Genomic DNA, 19,581 nt, shown 5'->3' with positions numbered 1-19,581 from the left:
TTGCTGGTAGAAATGCAAAATGGCACGGCCACTTTGGAAGACAATTTGGCAGTTTCTTTCAAAACTAAACATACTCTTGCTATATGATCCAGCAATGGTGCTCCTTGGTATCTACCCAAATGAACTGAAAACTTATGTCCACACCAAAATCAGCACATAGTTATTTATGGCAGCTTTATTTATAGTTGTTAAAACATGAAAGTAGCCAAGATGTCCTTTAGCAGGTGAATAGATTTAGTAAACTGTGGTACATACATAGAATGAAATATTACTCAGCACTAAAAAGAAATGAAATTTCAAGCCATAGAAAGACATAGAGAAGCCTTAATATTATTAAGTGAAGGAAGCCAATCTGAAAAGGCTATCTACTGTATGATTCCAACTATATGACATTATGGATATATGCAAAATTATAGAGACAGTATTTTTTTTAGTGTTGATTGAAAATTCCTTAAAAAATATATCTTCCATTATTTTCAAACGGTACTTAAATGCAATCATCATATATTCCTTTTTTTGAGTTAAGACATTTAGGATGTTAAGCTTGTAAAAAACCAACAAGACAAAACACCATCACAAAACAAAATCCCCAGCCTCCTAGGGATTCTACCACAGTATATGACTATTGCTATTGTCACCTTGGAAGAAAGTTTCCAGGTTTACTTAGAAGAAAATAAGGAAAGTATAAGAATGTTTTCATTATGAGATGAAGACTTCATAGAATCATACATATGAGTTAAAAGAAACTTTTAGCTCCAACTCCTTCTTTAAATATAAATAATGAATACATATATTCATTAATAATAATGAATTAATAAATAATGAATAGATATATACACACACATACAGGGAAACTAAGACAAAGAATAGTTAAATGACTTGCCCACAGTTTTACATTTAGTTAGCAATTGGGCCTGGTCCAGTCTTTGACTTCTGGCTCACTGCTCTTTCCTCTGGTTCAGATACATGGAGAGAAACAGATGGGGAGATGCAGCGAAGACTCTGGGCAGTCAGGGTGATTTAAGACACCAGGTGCTTTCCAAACAGAGAGAATAAGAAAAGGGAATAAAAGTAGCTGGAACATGCTGAAGACAAACATTGCAAACTTTATGATGGAGCCCCAAATGAAATATGCTTTAAGATTATGGCTGAGTTCCTTTCTATTTGCAGCCCAACATTGCTTTTTTTACTGGCCACTACCAAACCAAACTAGTATGGTTTTCCTAGCTGTTGACTCAGTATTTGTCACATGACTACAGATTCTCTTACTTAGTGATGATTACAAGTCTAAAGCAAGATTGGTATATTTTTTAAAAAATTAGTATCCTATCATGGTTTAAATATAAAGTATTGAGCAAGTGGGCCAGAAACAAGCAAGGGACTTTCTTTCCTATATCAGTAATAATAAACATTGTCATAAAATTGAAGTTACATCCTCTCTTGAGGGCAAGACACTGTGCTGACAGGGCTTTTTACTTAACAGCCCTGACAACCAAGTCAAGCATAAGCATAGCAGCCATAAAGAAACATCTGCTGAACCAGAAATGTAGAGACACATGAAATTTGTGACAAAAAGAGAAGATGGCACTGGATGCACAGTCAGTCTGGGATTCAGGTCCATATCCTGCTTTTTAACTCCAGAGCTGATGCCCTGTACACTGAACCAGGGAATCACACAAGATTTTGGTCATACATCTGGGAACTGAGTAGAAATCAATCAACATTTAGAAAGCAGCTACTAAATCCCAGGCTCTGGGATATAGAGAAGGAGAAGGCCACTTTCTTACCCTCAAGGACAGCATTATACAAAGCAATGCTTACCTTGCAGTAGGACAGATAAATGGTGATATGGTTTGGCTGTGTCCCCACCCAAATCTGATCTTGAATTGTAGTTCCCATAATCCCCATGTGTTGTGGGAAGGACCCGGTGGGAGGTAACTGAATCATGGGGGCAGTTACCCTCATGCTCTTCTTGTGATAGTGAGTGAGTTCTCATGGAATCTGACGGTTTTATCAGAAGCTTTCCCCCTTCAGTCTGCATTTCTCCCTGCTGCCACCATGTGAAGAAGGATGTGTTTGTTTCTCCTTCCACCATGACTGTAAATTTCCTGAGGCCTCCCCAGCCATGCTAAACTGTGAGTTATTTAAACCTCTTTCCTTTATATATTATCCACTCTTGGGTATGTCTTTATTAGCAGCATGAGAACGAACTAATATAGATGGACTTAGAACTCATCCAGTTCTCCACCTGGATGCCAAGCTGCAGAGAGGTAAAGCACTGCAGAGAAGTAAAGAAATGAGTTCAAGGCAGAAATAGAACTCTATCTTACTGCTTCCTCACCCAGTGCCCTTTCCAACACAACAATTCAAATGGTATACTATTTTACTATATTTTCTTGTCTTCATTATTCAAAACCCTTGTTTCTGGCTTTTAGAAAGAGATTTTCTAACAAAAACTCTCTAGTGAAATATTATTGGACCAAGTATCATCCTATGGTAACTTAAAAGACAATCTCAATTTCTTTCAAATACTAAAAATATACACTATATTATGTTATTTCATAGACTATTTTTCTGGAATATAGTTTTTCCTTTTTGGAAGAGGAAACAGTTTAAGCTAGATAAGGAAGAACTCAGAATTCACATACCAACAAAAATCTTTGTATTACAACCCACAGCTCTGCTTACCTAGAAAGCAAGACCTGCAAGATCACAGGTGAAAGACAGGCTTCCTTCTTTCAATATTTGGCTAATTAACCAAGGATATCTACAAGGTGTTAGCAGAACACTCCAGAAAATATCACATTTACAATGCATACAAAGTACAGCTAAATGCCTTTGCCTACATTAGCCAGTCATTTATCGCTTATTGGGACCTCAGCAAGTACTGAGTTAATTCATTGTAAGCCTCTGGTTTGTATAGCAAAGGCAGCAAAAAGTAAATCAGAACTCCCCACTTCCAAGAAGAGTGGCAGTTTCATTTTCCTCACTACCTATGAGTAAACACCTCCCATGTAAGTACTAAAATGCAGGATCTATGGAGCTGTGATTCTCAATTTAAAAGGTAAAGAGCAAGGTGATCTTTCATGATCCTTTTCCTCAGGAAGCAACGGTTCTGTCTTCACTTCTGTCTCAGAAAATAAAAAAAAATTGCTATGAAACTTAAATTATTATTACCTTATTTCACAAAGTGAAAGTCTGAGTGACATAAAAATCCTGAGTGAAACATATCACCCAATTTGACTCCTCATCAAAATTACACAGTAGAACATATGTGTAGTAGAGGAACTTTGAGGGAGAAATAATATTGGTTTTAAGTATCTACCTTTATTCAAGAATAAATTATTAATGGAAAAAGTTTTCATTTTTAGGTTGAATTAAAGCATGCTTTCAATATCATCTTTCCTTCTCTATGATGTAATTAACCAATTCAGCAGATAAAATTCATCTTATTTTGAAACACACATTTAAATGAAGCCTGAAAAATAATTAACTAAGAGAAGAGGCAATTAGAAAACATGTTTCTCTTGTGCCACAGCAAGTTCATGCTTGTAAGTGTGAGCACATTGGGCACTAGCATAAACATATCTGCCATTCTAAACACCCATATTATTCACTGGGAGCTGATTACTTTATTCACATGCTATTTATTGGTTCCCTGCTATATGGAAGACATTGCTAGTTCCTAGAGGAGAGTTGAAAAGTTATAAAATAATCCCTGATCTCCTAGAAGTTGAAATCTACTAACAGAAAGAAAACACACAAATGATTGCAGTGCATGACAGTATAAAATAAGTGTCATGTCAGCATCAAGAAGTGATAAATAACCTAACATCATTTGTTTTGAAATGGATCTTGCATTTTGCCCATGAAAAATTAAATGATGTAGAAGAAGGATTTAAAGAATAACTATTCTATCTGATAATGACAGAAGGGGAAACAATGGTTATTAACACAAAAGAAATGTCAAAGTATAAGAAAAGGTATGAGATGTGCAATTAATCACAAAGCTATAAAAATCTTATAGAGGTCATTGAGTTTATATATAACTTTTATTTATCAAAATATAAAATATTTTCTTCTTTGTGATTCTAATCACACTAGGACACAACTACAGGAAAAAAAGAAAAGCACAAAATGTTAAAGCTTAGACACTGTGATTAACTAATTCAAACAGATAACATTCATCTTATTTCAAAACATTCAAATAAATGAAGTCGCAAAAATAATCAACTAAGAGAAGAGGCAATCACACAAGACATTTCTGAGGAACATTTATTATGTGCTTGGCATCATGAAAGGCACAAAGAAGAAATCAAAAGGGAACCTTTTTGAAGGAAGAGAATATACCTCATTCACAATTATATCCACAGTGCCCAGTACACACCCTGACTCATAGGAGATCATCAACTAATATTTTTAAAGAGATAAACTTAGATGAATGAATGTTTGAATAAATGAACGAAGGAGAGAATCTCCAACTTTTGGCATTTACATTAGTAACTTATATTCATTCTATTTCTAGAAAAATGCTATACCAATTTGTAATAGAAAATTGAGATTAATGCTAGAAAAATAAATTTAAAGCCAAATAGGAAGAAACCGGGGGTGGAGGGGAATACTACGATCTGAGGAAAGATGATGACTTCAATAGAATATTATATTTATTTCTGAGTTTTCTACTAGTTCAGGAAAAAGAGAAGCAATTACTTTTTCAGTTCTTATTATCTGATTAAAGGGAAACATCTCCACAGATGTTTTTTACTGGAAGTAAAAGAGAAATTTACATATAGAAACATACGTATAAAAAATTTATCTATAAGGAACTCTGTGATTAATGAGCAGTGACATCAATAGTCTCCTGCAGATAATATAGAAAGGCTTTTCATGTGGTCTTTTGCTGACTTTTGATAAAAGCTGAAACAATGGTAATAATCTGTGACTCAAATAAGGCACTTTGTGTCAGTTAAGCTTGTTGTTTTCTAGTGATTTACTGAATTATAAATAAATTTTGAAAAACATGTAAAGGAATAAGTGAACACTGCCAATCTCAAATACCAGTTATCTCCCTTTGATACTATTGGCCTGAGCTGGGTAGTAGTCAATTTAACATTGAGGTCTTTACAAAGAATGCCCAGAGTATGGACTCCTCTGCTTGCTAACTGCATGCTTACCACATGTATATCTATAAGCTTATAATTAAAAACTGAAGAACTAAATTTGAGGGTGCTAAAACCTGTTTTTGAAAGGGTTACTCCTTCACGAAAACCTAGTGAAAGGGAACTTCAAATTGAAGAGAAATTAAATGAATGATGTGCCTTTTTTCTGAAACTCAAGTCAGGACATATTTGTAGACTAATTTACTGAGTATATTATAAAATGAATTTAGATTGTAAAGTTATTTTTAAAAGAAAGAGGATAAAATTATCTTCTATTTTATATCATTGAATTTGTTTTTGGAAGCATGTCATGTAATGTATGGATCACCACATCCTTTGCATTTAATACATGATTGCCCAAATACTTTAGTAAAGGGAAACATACTGGAGTCAAATTTACTCGAGGAACTACAGTATATAATTTCTGGAAGAAAAGATCAAAGATGACAATTTATCATTTTTATTTACAGCTAGTCATTTTATTTCTCAAATAAAGACGGAAAACGTTCAGTGGTAGCCTTTTCAGGCAAAGTCAAGACAGCCTAGGCCAAGGAGATGGGTGATTCACTGGCAATATTGATGGCTGTGTCTGAATTACCAATTCCACTGGTTGAGGCTTTGCTTCAGTTCACCCATAGAGTCTCTAACATAACTAGCTCTGCAGTGATGTAGACCTGTCCAACTCTACTGTAAACCACTCCATGACAATGAGGGGGAATTCTGAAATTCATTTCCATAAATGTTCCCTGAAGTGGTACCATAAATTTTAACACAAAATTGACCTTAAAGATTTGCTAAAATATTAAATGCATGTGTAAAATATTTATTAATCTTTTCTTCATTATTTAAAAGTCATATCTGTTCAAACAGAATTCATGCACTTGAAAGAAGAATTGATAGCTTTTTAAAATCTTTTTTATTTATAAATTTCTAGTTTGTTGTGGCTGTACATTCTATAAAGAAAACATTTAACTAATAGAGAAGATCATTAGGAAGTGTGAGAAAGTATCAAGTGGGAAGCCTACAGGAATAGATACAACAATTGGAGTATTAGAAGTACTGGGAGACTGAATGACAATACAGAGAACAAATTATCAAGTTTCCCTCCCACCCAAAGCTGAATGGCATGTCCATCTGATTTAATGATGTATGTCTTACTGTTATAAGCTAATTTTCAGGGTTTTACATGAATCTGCAGATAATTTTTGAATGGCCAAGAAAAGAGAACAAAACCAGAAAATACACAGATACACATTAAACAACAAAAGGATCAAATCAATAAACAGTCATGAGGTGCTTCCCTTATGTGCACACCTGCCAACTCTTTGAGAAGTTATAAAAAGAAGGAATACTAGTTTCTTTGCAAAAAGTGTATATGCCGATTTGAATGAAAATATATGGATGTAGACACACCAGTTTTTCCTTATAACAAATTTTCCTTAAGATGATGGTTTTACAAATATAATATCACAGCATTTTTATTCATTGTGGCAAAGGACATTTGTACATTTTCTTGGAAACAGTGACAGGTTAGCATCATTTTGCCCTATCCATGTTACTATTTTAAGTTTCATATACCTAGATATGTAATAGACAATCATAACTTCTTTATGGGGTACATTTGGTAAGGGCAGGTGCCAATAATGTAGGATTAAGAGTTGGCTCCAAGATGAGTCTACTCTATTCCACAAGTCTTAGTCAGATATCTCATAAATGGGGGCCACTGTTCACAATGGGTACCTTCATCAGAAATGTGGATCAGGCACTAAAAACAAAAAAATAAAAAACCCTAATCAAATCAAACAAACCAAACCACATGACTTACAGCCCACGGTTTAGTAGATTCATTTTTATCCATGGATGGCAGCACAATGTTATCTGCGACTGTTTTTAACTCATGACTGCTGTACATAGTTGAAAATGTTTCTACACCTCAGTTTCCACCAGATTTCTAGGTCTGACAGGAAAGCCAAAACTTCTCATATACTCTAATATAGAGCCTGCACCTGCTGTCTGTTATTTACTTAGCTGTTGTGGTTGCCCCTTTAGGGGCATGTTGCTGTTTGAATCTAATATTTTGCTCAAATTGAGCCTTCCTATATACTGCTTGTCTAAATTTTATTTGAACTTCCCATATTAAAAACAAAAGTATGCTCTCTAGACCTCTGTCTTGAAACTAGATTTTCCAAATATGTGCTTGACTTATACTTTTCTTTGGTCATTGTTCTTATGAGAACTAACTCAGTTGACTGAGACTCTGAACAATAAGGATTGCCAGAAAACTATAAACAGTGATGCCATATAATCATATCCTAAAAGATGGGTAAGAGAAGCATTGACATTTCTATTTATGCTGTTACAATTTTAGCTAGAATTGGGAATTGATAGGTTTAAGAATGTGAGATCAACTTCACTCTTCAATCATTTCAGTTGTGAACCCTCTGATACTGAAAAAGGAAGTAGGTCATGGTTAGTCATTCACAGAGAGAGTCCTAACAGGGACGTATATGGAAAATACTGAGGTCCTGTACACAGGCACTGATAAGGGATGAATTGCCACTGCTGGCACAACACAATTGCTGAGGTCTGGAACATGGGGAAACAGATATTGGGCTGGGTGACACAGCTTGCTGAGTTGTAGGATTATTGCCTTGTATGCCTACCTCTGTGCTGACAGCTATCAGAGGCAGGTGGTGGGAGAGGCAGCAAATCCACAGTTTTAGGATCCTCCTACTTAACAGAGATATCTCATTCCATATGACAGCAAAGATTGACAAACCTTAGATATGTCTCTATGAAATACATGGAGCCCAGTGCATACACCTGTACTCTTTACAACATATATTCTTTGCTGTGTTATGAATAACTAGCAAATTTTAGAAGCAAATTTTAACTAAATCCAAGTCATTGATCTTGGTCATCTTTGAATATAGATAAGACTCCTTGGTCTAGCCTAGCAGAAATAGAAAATACGACGATTACAAGGAAGTTTTACAGTATTAAAAATTCTCTTCTGAATTTTCATGAAATCAGAGATCCTGAGGTTAACCTGGTGGTATGGATTATATTTTAAAAGGATTTCTTCTTTTAAAGACAGTGTGTATGTGCATGTGTGTGTGTGTGTTGGTAAGTTCAGCTCTATGTTCTTTTTTTTATTATATTCTCCCCCATATTGTTAGGTGGCATTTTTTAGTTTACTTCAAATTAATATCCTATACCATTATTATTTTGTAATTTTATTTATAAATGCACTATAAAATACTGAGACTATGAAGAACTCATGTTTTAAGGAAATATAAGCATTCGAATATTGAGAAATATATAATAAAATCATAAGATATGGTCTTCTATTCAGAATACACATTATTAGTGTGTTCCTTGTTATGGGCCATAAAAACCATTAACTATAATAGGTTTTTTTATTCAATGAGTATTTATTGAACATCTGCTCTCTTTAAAGCACAACTCTAAGAACCATGAGAATATAAGAGAGCGAAAAAACAAAGTCCTGACCCTGAGGAACTTGTACAGAGGATGAAGCAAGATACATATCGAAGGCTGGTAGAGAAATTACAAGGCACTATGGGCACATCAGTGCAATGGTTCAGTACTTATTTCTGGGCCAGTTATCTGTTCAAGGATAACTCTAAGTGTGGTCCCTGCCCTCAGGGAGCTCACAGTCTGGAAGGATAAACACAAGTTAATGGCCATTTTCAATACCACTTGATGTTATAATAGAAATACGTAAAAGAAGTCAAGATTATCAACACAATTACTAGAAGTCTGTCCAGATCAGATCCATAGTGGTTATATGGAGAATGCCTATTGAAATAGATGAGTTTGTGTCTGAGCCTTGAAGGATGTATAGGACTAGGACAGGTAAAAAGGGCAGTAATGGAGGGGCATATTAGGTAGCGGGAACAAAATGGACATAATCTCTGAGATAGGAATGAATAGTAGGAGCTGTGTAGGGGATGGTGAGGATCAGATAGACCAAAGAAGAGAGGGTTAGGAAGCAGCTATGAGGTATGAGCTGCAGAGCTTAGAGACAGCCTGCTGATGTCCACTTTGAATATCATCAAACTGCAGAACCTGGACTCAATTTGATCCGCCACAGACAGACAGAGTGTGGAATCATTACTGTTTCAGTATGGGGTCTCTGGAAAGGCAGACTCTGAAACAGAATTTAGTGTTTAAGATGTTTATAGAGAGTACCCTTGGGATCAATGTGTGCACAGGGAGAAGGGGAAAGTAGAATGAGGTGGAGAGGGAAGTCAGTTGATACCACTAGGAGCTCTGGCACTGAAAGGGGCTGGAAGAGTATCTTGTGTTGGGTCTTCCTACCTCTGCTGTGGTTAGTCATTGGATGGAGGGAGCTCCAGAAATGGGAGTGACCTTGGACCAGGCAGCTCCTGGTAGCCAACGGCAAGTCCTGATGGGCTGACAGGCTATCCTCTGGGAGCACTCCCAGCAACTGGGAGAAATCATTCCTTGAAGGAACACCTGGGGAGTCAGAGTTACCCATAGTTTTCAAAGTATGGTCTTGGAGCCATCACTATCTCAACACCTTGGCACTTGTTAGACAAGCAAATTATCTTGCCCCACATAAGACCTAGTGAATTACAAAGTCTGGGGGTGGGGCCATGCAGGAATCTGTTTACCTAGTCTTCCTGGCGATTATGATATAAGCTGAAGTTTAAGAACAACTGGTAAAATGGGTACTTGAAAGATGAGCATGAGTTTATGATTAGTGAGTAGATTAAGGAAGTGCAAAAAGCCTTGTTTGCCAATACTCTACATCTAACTTCTTAATTGTACTGCTTTAAAACCACATGTAAACTCTAAAAACGAAATAGGGGATGCCCTCCTTGTTTATCATCTCTAAACACCCAGGACTTGGGTGGTAAACACTGTGTTTCTGATCTTGCTGTTAGAAACACAGTATTTATTTTAAATGCTAGATCCTTCTTTCATGCCAATTACTATTTCCAGATGAAAAATTCTGTGTGGCATTCCTAAAAGAACCTCCTATACACCAAATATTTGCATGGCAAAAGTTCATATCATAATGTACTTTTGTCTATAGGCTGTTCTGTGTCCCTGAAGCAAAACCTTATTACATGGAAGTCTTTGGAGTCTAAAAGAGTAGTGATTCACCTATCACTTGTGGGATTGACTAAAACCAATCAGAAGGTAGGGTGTTCTGGAACTCTGGTTTTTAATGCACACCGAGTCCTGTGGCACACTACTAGCTATCCCCTCAATGCATTCTCCTAGTCTTGGTGGGCACATAGCAGCTCAACTAGGGATTACATTTCCGAGACTTCCTTGCAGTATGAGGTGGACACCTAAGTTTGGGTCAATGGGATGTGCAAAAAGTGAGGAGTGCAATTTCTAGTTATTTTCAACTTAAAGACAATCAGCTTTCCTCAGGCTGCCTCCCAAACCCACTCCCTGATGGGACTGGAATGCCAAAGTAGCAACAATCCAGCTTTAGCCATGCAGATGAGGACTACTTAGAAGATGGAAGAAAAACATGTAAGGAACTTGGGTCTCTGAATGATCTAAAGGTTCAGAGCTATCCTGCAGTCTAGGCCAGAATGTTAGGTAAGAGAGAAACAAATCTCTAACATTTTTGTTTCAGCTGCTTTACATTAGCTTAAACATTTATAGCCAGCTAGGTTACAGGAAAACTCCTGAAATTAAATAAGGAAATAAAATCACCACTGATGTCCTTCACGATACTGAATTGCCTGGAAAAAACTGACTTTAATATTACCATAGATGCTACATTGAATTATTTCCTAATCTTGAACAAAGTACAAAGAAGTCACACCAGTTTTAAAAGGTAGATGAGTGACTCAAAAGTCCTACTGAATAAATAAAGGTGCTCTCAAAGTGTTTCATCTATTACTGATATAACATAAATTAACGTTTAATAGAAACTTAAATTTTTAAGAACAAACTTTACCAGTCTGAAAATGGCAACTATTGTTCCATAGTACAAGTCAGTGCTAGAAGGCAAGCTCCAGGGCGGTAATGAATTGTGGCTTATTTATTGTTAAATTCACAGAACCTAGAAAAAATTCCTGGAACAAAATAGGCATGGAGTAAAGCTGTAGAATGAACGAATAATACAATCTCTTTCATGGTCCAACATTCATGCATAATCAGAATAGATATATACTAAAATAGAATTGAAAGATTTACACCTCTTTTAATACATGAAATATTCTTAAAAACAAACCACCATTAAGTCATCTTTTAAATTACATTAACAAATTCTATGATCCTATAATTAAAATTTTGCTATTACACTAACTGATTAAATTCAAGATTTATGAGCAATTGTGTCAAGGAAAAAATATAAACTCTCGGGTCTATTAAGAAAAATGTAATAGAATCATAAAATTGTATTCTATCACAGCCAAATAAACACAGTAAATCCTCTTCTAACAATGGAGTAACATTGGCCTTACAATTTTGACTTGTCTTATACGTGGCCTTTACTTTGCATAATTGTGTTTTAGAGATATTTTGAAACTTTTCTAAAACCTAATGAAGTGGTATAATGCTATACCCCGAGCACACAATTTATACAAGGTAGAAAAATCAAAAAGTATATTTCTTTGTGTATGTATATTTGGCATTATCTAGTCTATTTGCAGTGAAGAGTTAACTCCTCTAGTTAGACCAACCCTTGCTAAAGTGGGGGAAGCCATTAATTCAATAAATCAATAAGCGGACCAGTTATCTTTGTTCCATTCTTAGGCCAAAGACCGCACTCTTAATTAGGAATCCTTGTTACTGATCACAGAGGGAACCTGGTGAGTAATAAGATGGATAGCTAAATCCATGAAATTACTAGAAAAATCAGTATAAAGCCTATTTATAGAATATGTTTAAAGCAACGAGCTCAAATGTCAGTGGAAGTCCAAGCAAGATGGTTCATGTTCTGGCTCTTAAGTTCTTTTCTGTATAATTTTGGGTGACTCACTTTAGACTTCATTGTACCATAATTTTTCAATGTGTTCAATGCAGATATTATTTGGCATCCATTTAACTCATGGAAACATTAATAGATTAACATGATAAAATGTATTAAAATAAAGTAAGGGCTATTGAAGGAAGATATGCTATGGATCCAAGATAGCATTAAACTGATTATTTGAGAGGATTTATCCATAGTTTCAAAAGTATTCCATACCTTATTCCCTGTTATCTGTGCACTTTAACGGATAATCTTCTTTCCTAGGTGTTAAGCATAAGAATTCTTAACAATCTTCAAAGGGAAAAATCCCCACAAAAGCCAAAAAATAGCTGGTCTCAAAAAAATGAAACCAATTAAAGGGATACTGCACACTAAAACAGCAATTAAAATGATAAAATATTTCTGTGCTCAGATCTATGGCTGCCAAATTTCTGGTCAACTTTTCAATTTAGAAATATGATCCAATTCAAATGCTTTCTTTTTTTTTTAATTCCCCTTTGAAATTTTCTGGCATAGTCAGAGAAGGTGATATGAAAGATGAGAAAAATCTTAATCATATCAGAAAGTACAAAGCAGTCTTAGGAAGTAAAAAGCATTTGAAAAACAGTTAAATATTTCCTTAGGATGAAATAGTCAAATGACTCAATTGTGGTTTGAGGAGAAGGTTTAATATGTTTCGGGACAGGTGTAAATCCTTCAATATTACCTTTGTATATGTCTGTTCTGATTATTCATGGATGTTGGACCATAATGACCAATCTATGCTCAAGCAGTCAGTCCCCATCTCTGTATCATTTCTTGGTCACTGTTTAGGAGACTTGTTCTGGCTCTTAGTTTTAAAATCTTACTAGAAGGTAGGTTAAAACCTAATATGCTCTAATTTTCTTCATTCCTTGTATGTGCTTACTCTGGTTTCTCCTCTGTGGGAAGCTTTATTCTTCAAGCCTATTCTTCTAGTTCTTATGGAGTCTACCCCTTTTTAAAGCTGATAGAGTTAGCTCCTTTCTGTCAAATACAGTCTCAACCCAGGAGGACATTTCTTTGGCCATTAAAAAACCTAGGTTGAAAGTGTGTCTGAATTTTCTGATGTGTGTTAAAAAACACAAACAAGAAACCTCATTGTGCTTGTATCCATCTCCAACCTGAACAAGTGACAAATCACCCCTCTTCCTAATCACTTCCCTTTGTTTGTACCTTTTCTCTAGTTACCCAAACACAAAGTCTAATTTTAACCAAATAGATATTTGACAATTTGAGATAAATTACTTAATACTCTTATGAAAGCAACTGATATTACCAAAGCATTAATTTTTAAAAAGCATTTAAACATATATACATGAAGACATATATAATTGTGTACAAACAGGTTTGAAGAAAATGATTACAACTTTTTCTATAGAAGTCTTTAAATCTATTCTTTTAAATACAACTTCAGTAATGTTATAGTTACTTAAGGCATCCTACCAAGGAAACAGAAAATTTTCAATTCTGTATGCAAATCCTGTCATCCTCACAAAATCTGGCCCCCAGCTAAACCACTGACTCTTGGACTGTCCCTTGAACCAGATATAAGTCAGAAGAAATCAGTATAACTTCTGCCCTAGTTGATGACAGGCCTTGGCTTAATATCTGTGTGTTATGATTACAATGGTTTCTAGAGCTACAGGCAGCCTGAAGGTTTGTAAGAAAAAGTTACAAGTGAGTTTGCTAAAATATTCTCAAAGTTTTAATAAAATTTTACCTTAAAAAAAGATTGCCAAGGAAGGAAAGTACATGGAAAAACAATAGTTTTTCACTTTAATAATTACATTTAGTAATTACATTTCAACACATTTCAATAATTACATTTCAATACTCAGTGTCTGCTTAAAATATGTATTCAAATAAAGACAAAAACTATCTCAAGACATGGTAAGGACTGTAAAATTCAACTTAAATGCATTCCGTTGAGGATAACTTCATTTTTGTTTTGTGCCAATACCCTAGCCCACACCTAGGAATTTGTCTTGGTGGTAGTAGGCTGTATAAAGCAGAGCAGCCACCGTGGGCTAACAATCTCAGTACATCTGCTGTCATCCAACATTTCAAATCTTCAGTCTGTAATTATAATAGGAGAAGGGAATCAAGAGTTTCTTTATTTTGGGCAGCCCTTTATGAATGAATGCAGTCACTAAAAGGCTAATTGTATCTTCTGAGCTATTAATTGACTTAGCTCCAGGAGTACTGTATAAAACATATGGCACAAGATCCAAGCAACTGTCCAGGGCTGTGCACAGAGGGCATTTGGCTTCTTTTTGAAAAGAAGAACCGAAGGTAATCCCTTTGCAGCTGCAGTGCAGATGGTTTTCTTTACACCATTTCACTGAATACTAAACAGAAACTGGAAAAAGTTTGGAAACATAATAAACAAACAGCTGAGTGTTAGCTTAAATGCTCTCTGCATCTATCAGAGGGAAGCATTCACAATCTCTGGATGTTTACCAGATAGTTTAAAGGAAACAGAGACGTGAAAACTGGATGAAATGATTTTGAAATTGTACCTAAATATGGTTCTATGTAGTTTTCTTCAAAGCAACAATATAATTAAATCTCTCTGAAACTTCAGTTATGGGTGTCATGATTCATAATCCTCGACATCATAAAAAGTTTAGGTTCCCTTGAAAATATGCTGAAATGGATAAAGCTAAAATCACCCTTCCTATAGGAGTTACTTGAAAATCACCATTAACCTTCATTCTCCCTCCTTAGTGTGACAACCCAATACCCTGTCACCTTTTCCAAATAAAAATGCACAGTGAAGCTCAATTACCATTTCAACTTCACATCATTTTTCTATACTGGCAGAAAGAAAACATCAAATAAGAGCCTGGTTGGCGGGCAGGCAAAAAACAAAGTCATATCAATGAAGGGATTTGGCCTGTTAATATTCAGTAGGTAATAAATAATAATGTATTTAGTTCACTGAAGAAGACTAAGATATTAATACTAAAAACAAATCATGTTACAAAAATGTGCACTACAATACTCTTAGACATTGAGATTGCAGTAGTAACAAACAAAATACCTGTCATGCCTATCAACATATATACATTATTTCATATATAGCAAGAAAGAAGACCAAAATATTAGCCTTTTTAGTTCTAATTATGAATAAGATTATGAAAAAGCTTATGACTAGTATTTATGGATAACTTGCTTTAACTTTTTTTGGTCAAGTGCCAATCCAGATGTGTCCTAAATAAACATATATTGTATTATCTTTATAAAAAAAGTTACCTAAAAGATTATGTTACATACTTCATTAATAACAAATGGGTCAGACCAAAAGGTAATATTATTTTATGTAAAATAAATTATGAACTAAATAAATATAATAATTTATGTTTTCTCATATCTCCTAGAAGGTAGTGTTAAAACGAAGTTCTTCAAAACCTGAAAAAAACAATTACTACATTTCTCTAATAGGGCAACTATCTGTTTCATCAGTTGGATACTTTATGAGTTTTAAACAACAATGCAATTCATTAGGCAAAATATATGCTGAAGCCCTACTATCCAATGGCACTAAACCCCAAATAATCTAAAAATATAAAATAAAAATTACTCCTCTTTGCCACTGCTCACCCTTTCCCCCATTCTTCAGTTCCCGAAGCTTTACATACACTTTGGAAACAGCAGTAGCTTTGCACTATGAAGAAAACGAAAGACAAAGCACACCAACGCCAACTCTAAGAGGTTGGTGGCTGGTGTAAAGGCTTCCTTCCTAAATGCCTGCCATCTGGAGCCGGTGTCCTCACTGTTCTGCCTTGCCAGCTTCCATCTCGTTCCCAACTCTCAGCTGGAAATGTTTTGCTTATCCCTTGTTTAGTCCTCTTAATTTCTTTCTTCTCACTTGCTTGCTTTCATTTAACTTGGTAAAACATTACAACGGCTGCATTTAATTCACTTATCAATATTCAGCTAAAAAGGACTATAAGAGAATTCACATATGGCTGCTGATACCATTTCTGGCCCATTGAGTAAAAAGACTCTTAACATTTCAAATTCTTCAGTGAGAAAAATTCAGCTCTAAGTCACTGAAGAAATAGTTATAATCAGATAGCATGTGTTGCTAAAGGAGCTATGATGTTTCCCACTCCAAACATCTTAATATCCTGGGGGCATAAGACCCCTTTCTGGTATGTCAGTTATTAAACAGCCTAAGAAAAGAGCTGAATTGTTGACATGGGAATGAATGTTTAAGCTGCTTGTCAGTACTCTGGTCATGGTAAGAACCTTAACCCATTTATTCCTGAGGTTGCAATTTTTTGAATTTTTGCCATCAGACCTTGACCAGTAGGATATAAATAACTCCCACATGCTTAGTATTCCAGTAATGGAACATTAGGCATAAAAGGGATTAATGAGTCTCAGATATCCTCAATGGCAGAGTTTGAAGCTTGGGGAGAAAGAGCCCATTGCCTACTTCAGTTTGAAAGTGATTGATTTTAATGAACAATACCTGAATGTGTCAAGTAGTTTGTACTGATATGTTATTTAAGCCTCAAATATACCATTTTCTTCAAATTAATATAACTAAATCTTTGAAACTTCAATTATGAGTGCCATGACTTGACATCATAAAAAGTTTGTTTCCCTGAAAATGTGCTGAGATGGGTAAAGCTGAAACTGCTTCCATTTCTATCAGGCCAGCAACATAGAACCCTGTGTACCTACCCTGGGGTGACAGGAGAGGTCGTGTTGAGGATATAGGGGACAGATGAAGGCTGGGGTGACTGAAAGATTCCCCAGGCTCTGGTTTCTGATACCAGACCCTATACTTGGATATTTTTGATTTGTTTGACATGTACTCGGGTAATGAAACCAGTGAAACTTACCAGTTTTTTTTTTTTTATTGGCTTGACAGTCATTTTTCTTACGAAAAAAATAAATATTATTGCTTTTTAGCAATTTTCTCTATTTTTACAACACTGTAAAATATTTTTCTCATACAATCCAAAAGCACAAGGCTTAATAAATGTTTAAAAATTGCCAATTCTAGAATGACTTTAGTGACTAATAAAGAAGATATCACAGAAAATCCAAAAAATCAAATCTATAAAGGCCTTAATATCAAGCATTAGCCTGGTGAGAAATGTGATAAAAGGTCATATATTCATAAACAAATATAAGGGGTGGCAATTTATTATAAATAGCATTCTGGGCTTATTCATCAAAGCAGCTGTAACAGGTGAAGGTAAGTGTACAAACAACTTTCCCTTTTCTTTTTCTTTTTTTTTTGTTTTTATCCTTACAATTTTTGGCATAAGTATTAGTTCAGTGTCTATAGCAATTCAATTAAAATTGAAACAGTCTGTGTATTTTTTGTTCAATTTTTAAGCTATAGTAATTAGAGCTATTATATACAGTAATGCAAATATTGTAAACAAATGAAGACATCCAAGAGAGTATTATCATGGACATGTGCTATATTTATTGCCTGGTATCTAGTACTCCTTCTGGAAACAGCGTCCTGGTTTTTCTTCATGCAACCACCCTTCCCTAGTTGTTAGTCCATGTGGTTTAAGTAGAATTGACTCCACCCCTGGCTTAAGGGGGGCCCACCTAATAAGAGCATCCTAACCCTCTGGCCACAGTGAGTGGCTCAGGAACAGGCATATGACCTAAGCCATTCGATAAGATTCAAGTTACAACTTTGCTGCTACTTCTACCTCTATTCTTCTCCAGGGATAATCACCGATAGCCTGTTTCATATGTACTCATCCAACCTTATTTCTCTGACACATATATTTGGTGATGGAATAAGCCTATATATACATATATCCATCCACATATGTATATATACATAAATGTACCTATGTATGTATTTATATATATGTAGGTTCTAAACAGAGTGGCACAGTATAGGAAATGAATCTATTTTACTCAGATTATTTACATCTTTCCATTTCAGAGCAACAGATCTGCCCTAAATTCTTATTCACTGCAAAATATTCTATCATATAGAAAAAATAATTTACAATATAACCAATAGGATGTCTTATACCATAGCAGACTACGGTGGTAGAAAAACCCTAGCTGAAGCAACAGCTCCATTTTTGATCACCCTCTGCATCATTATTTGGCACCTAAGGAGTGACACAGGAGTTAGAAGGAGCCAGTGATAAAGGGGGAGAAAGTCCTATGGAAGCATTTGGCTTAAGAAAAATGGAGACAGAAATGCAGGATAATTCGGAAGAGAGAAAGAATGTAATCTGAATCAAATCTCACTGCTATCTTCCAGGAACTGGCATCAGAAGGTTTTCTTTATTTAGCAGGAGGACAAGGCATATGTTGGTTCTAATGAAACCAGGCTCAGGCTAGACTTGGAATTAAGTTACATATCCTGGACTAGGATTGGGAGTTTCGGATTGAAATCTCAATTGTCTCACAGAAGATGGAGCCTGGGGATAAGTGAAGACAGAGAAGAAGGGAAAACTTGTTTCAAAATCACGAACATTAACTCATAATGAGAGCTCATAATGAGATCTTATTGTATGCAAAGTTACTAAGAACATGACATTCATTTCGTTATTCTTTTATCCTCACCTAAAATTCCATGTATAGATGATACTTCCTTACGTATTTCTCTCTTCTTAAAAGAAAAAAAAGGCAAATCAAGCAAATGCCAAGTCTATTTTTATTAAAATATACATACACTCACATAACTGGTATTTTCAAGTGGTACTACATTTTTTATTGCAACTAGTTTGCTTAATAAAAACTCCTAGAAGACCTGACACAACATGAAGCTGAATTAGAGTAATGAGGAATCACTTTGCAGTAAAATGTTTTCCCCTATATTTTACCACTAACCTCTTTTTTCAGGATTAAGGATATTGTGAGAAAGCTGTCATAAAATCAAAGGATACAGAATGGAAAGAGGTACATGAAGAGTTTTTCTAACTTTCTAAATCATCTTATTTTTATTCTTTATTCAATAACGAATTCTCATTTTAAACTGAAACTCCCTCTCATTGAATTCATTTGAGCAAAAGTTGAAGTCAAACTGTTTTTCCTTTTTTTTATTTGGTCCTTTTAACAGAAAAAAATTACCATTTTGCAACATTACTTCAGGCCTCTTTTGGGTATGAAAATTCTTAATTGTCTGTGGGTTAAGAATTACTTAAAAACATAAAGTTACAACATTTCTTTCTCCCCTCCCCTCCCCTCCCCTCTCCTCTCCTTTCCTTTCCTTTTTTATGAGACAGGGTCTTGCTCAGTCACCTAGGCTAGAGTGCAGTGGTGTGATCATAGGCCACAGTGGCCCTGATCTCCCAGGCTCAAAACATCCTCCCACCTCAGCCTCCCAAGTAGCTGGGACTACAGGCGCATGCCACCACACCTGGCCTATTTTTTCTAGCATGCCTGGCCTAAAACATTGTTTAATCA

The 19,581-nt window shown here is 35.3% G+C and overlaps 1 protein-coding gene and 1 long non-coding RNA gene across 4 annotated transcripts in view; both read right to left on the bottom strand.

Annotated features, from left to right (window-relative positions):
- The window catches only part of IMMP2L (inner mitochondrial membrane peptidase subunit 2), an 871,433-nt gene that overhangs the window by 123,524 nt on the left and 728,328 nt on the right, over window positions 1-19,581 (bottom strand). The gene's annotated exons all lie outside the window — the stretch shown is intronic.
- On the bottom strand, window positions 13,864-19,385 carry LOC110742714. Its single transcript, XR_002520743.2, has 2 exons — window positions 18,739-19,385; window positions 13,864-18,593 (listed from the first exon to the last, which is right to left on the bottom strand). It is a non-coding gene; the product is annotated as an uncharacterized LOC110742714 (long non-coding RNA).

Source organism: Papio anubis, chromosome 4 (assembly GCF_008728515.1).
Source record: "Papio anubis isolate 15944 chromosome 4, Panubis1.0, whole genome shotgun sequence".
Lineage (NCBI taxonomy): Eukaryota > Metazoa > Chordata > Mammalia > Primates > Cercopithecidae > Papio > Papio anubis.
This window is presented reverse-complemented; position numbering and strand designations above follow the sequence as displayed.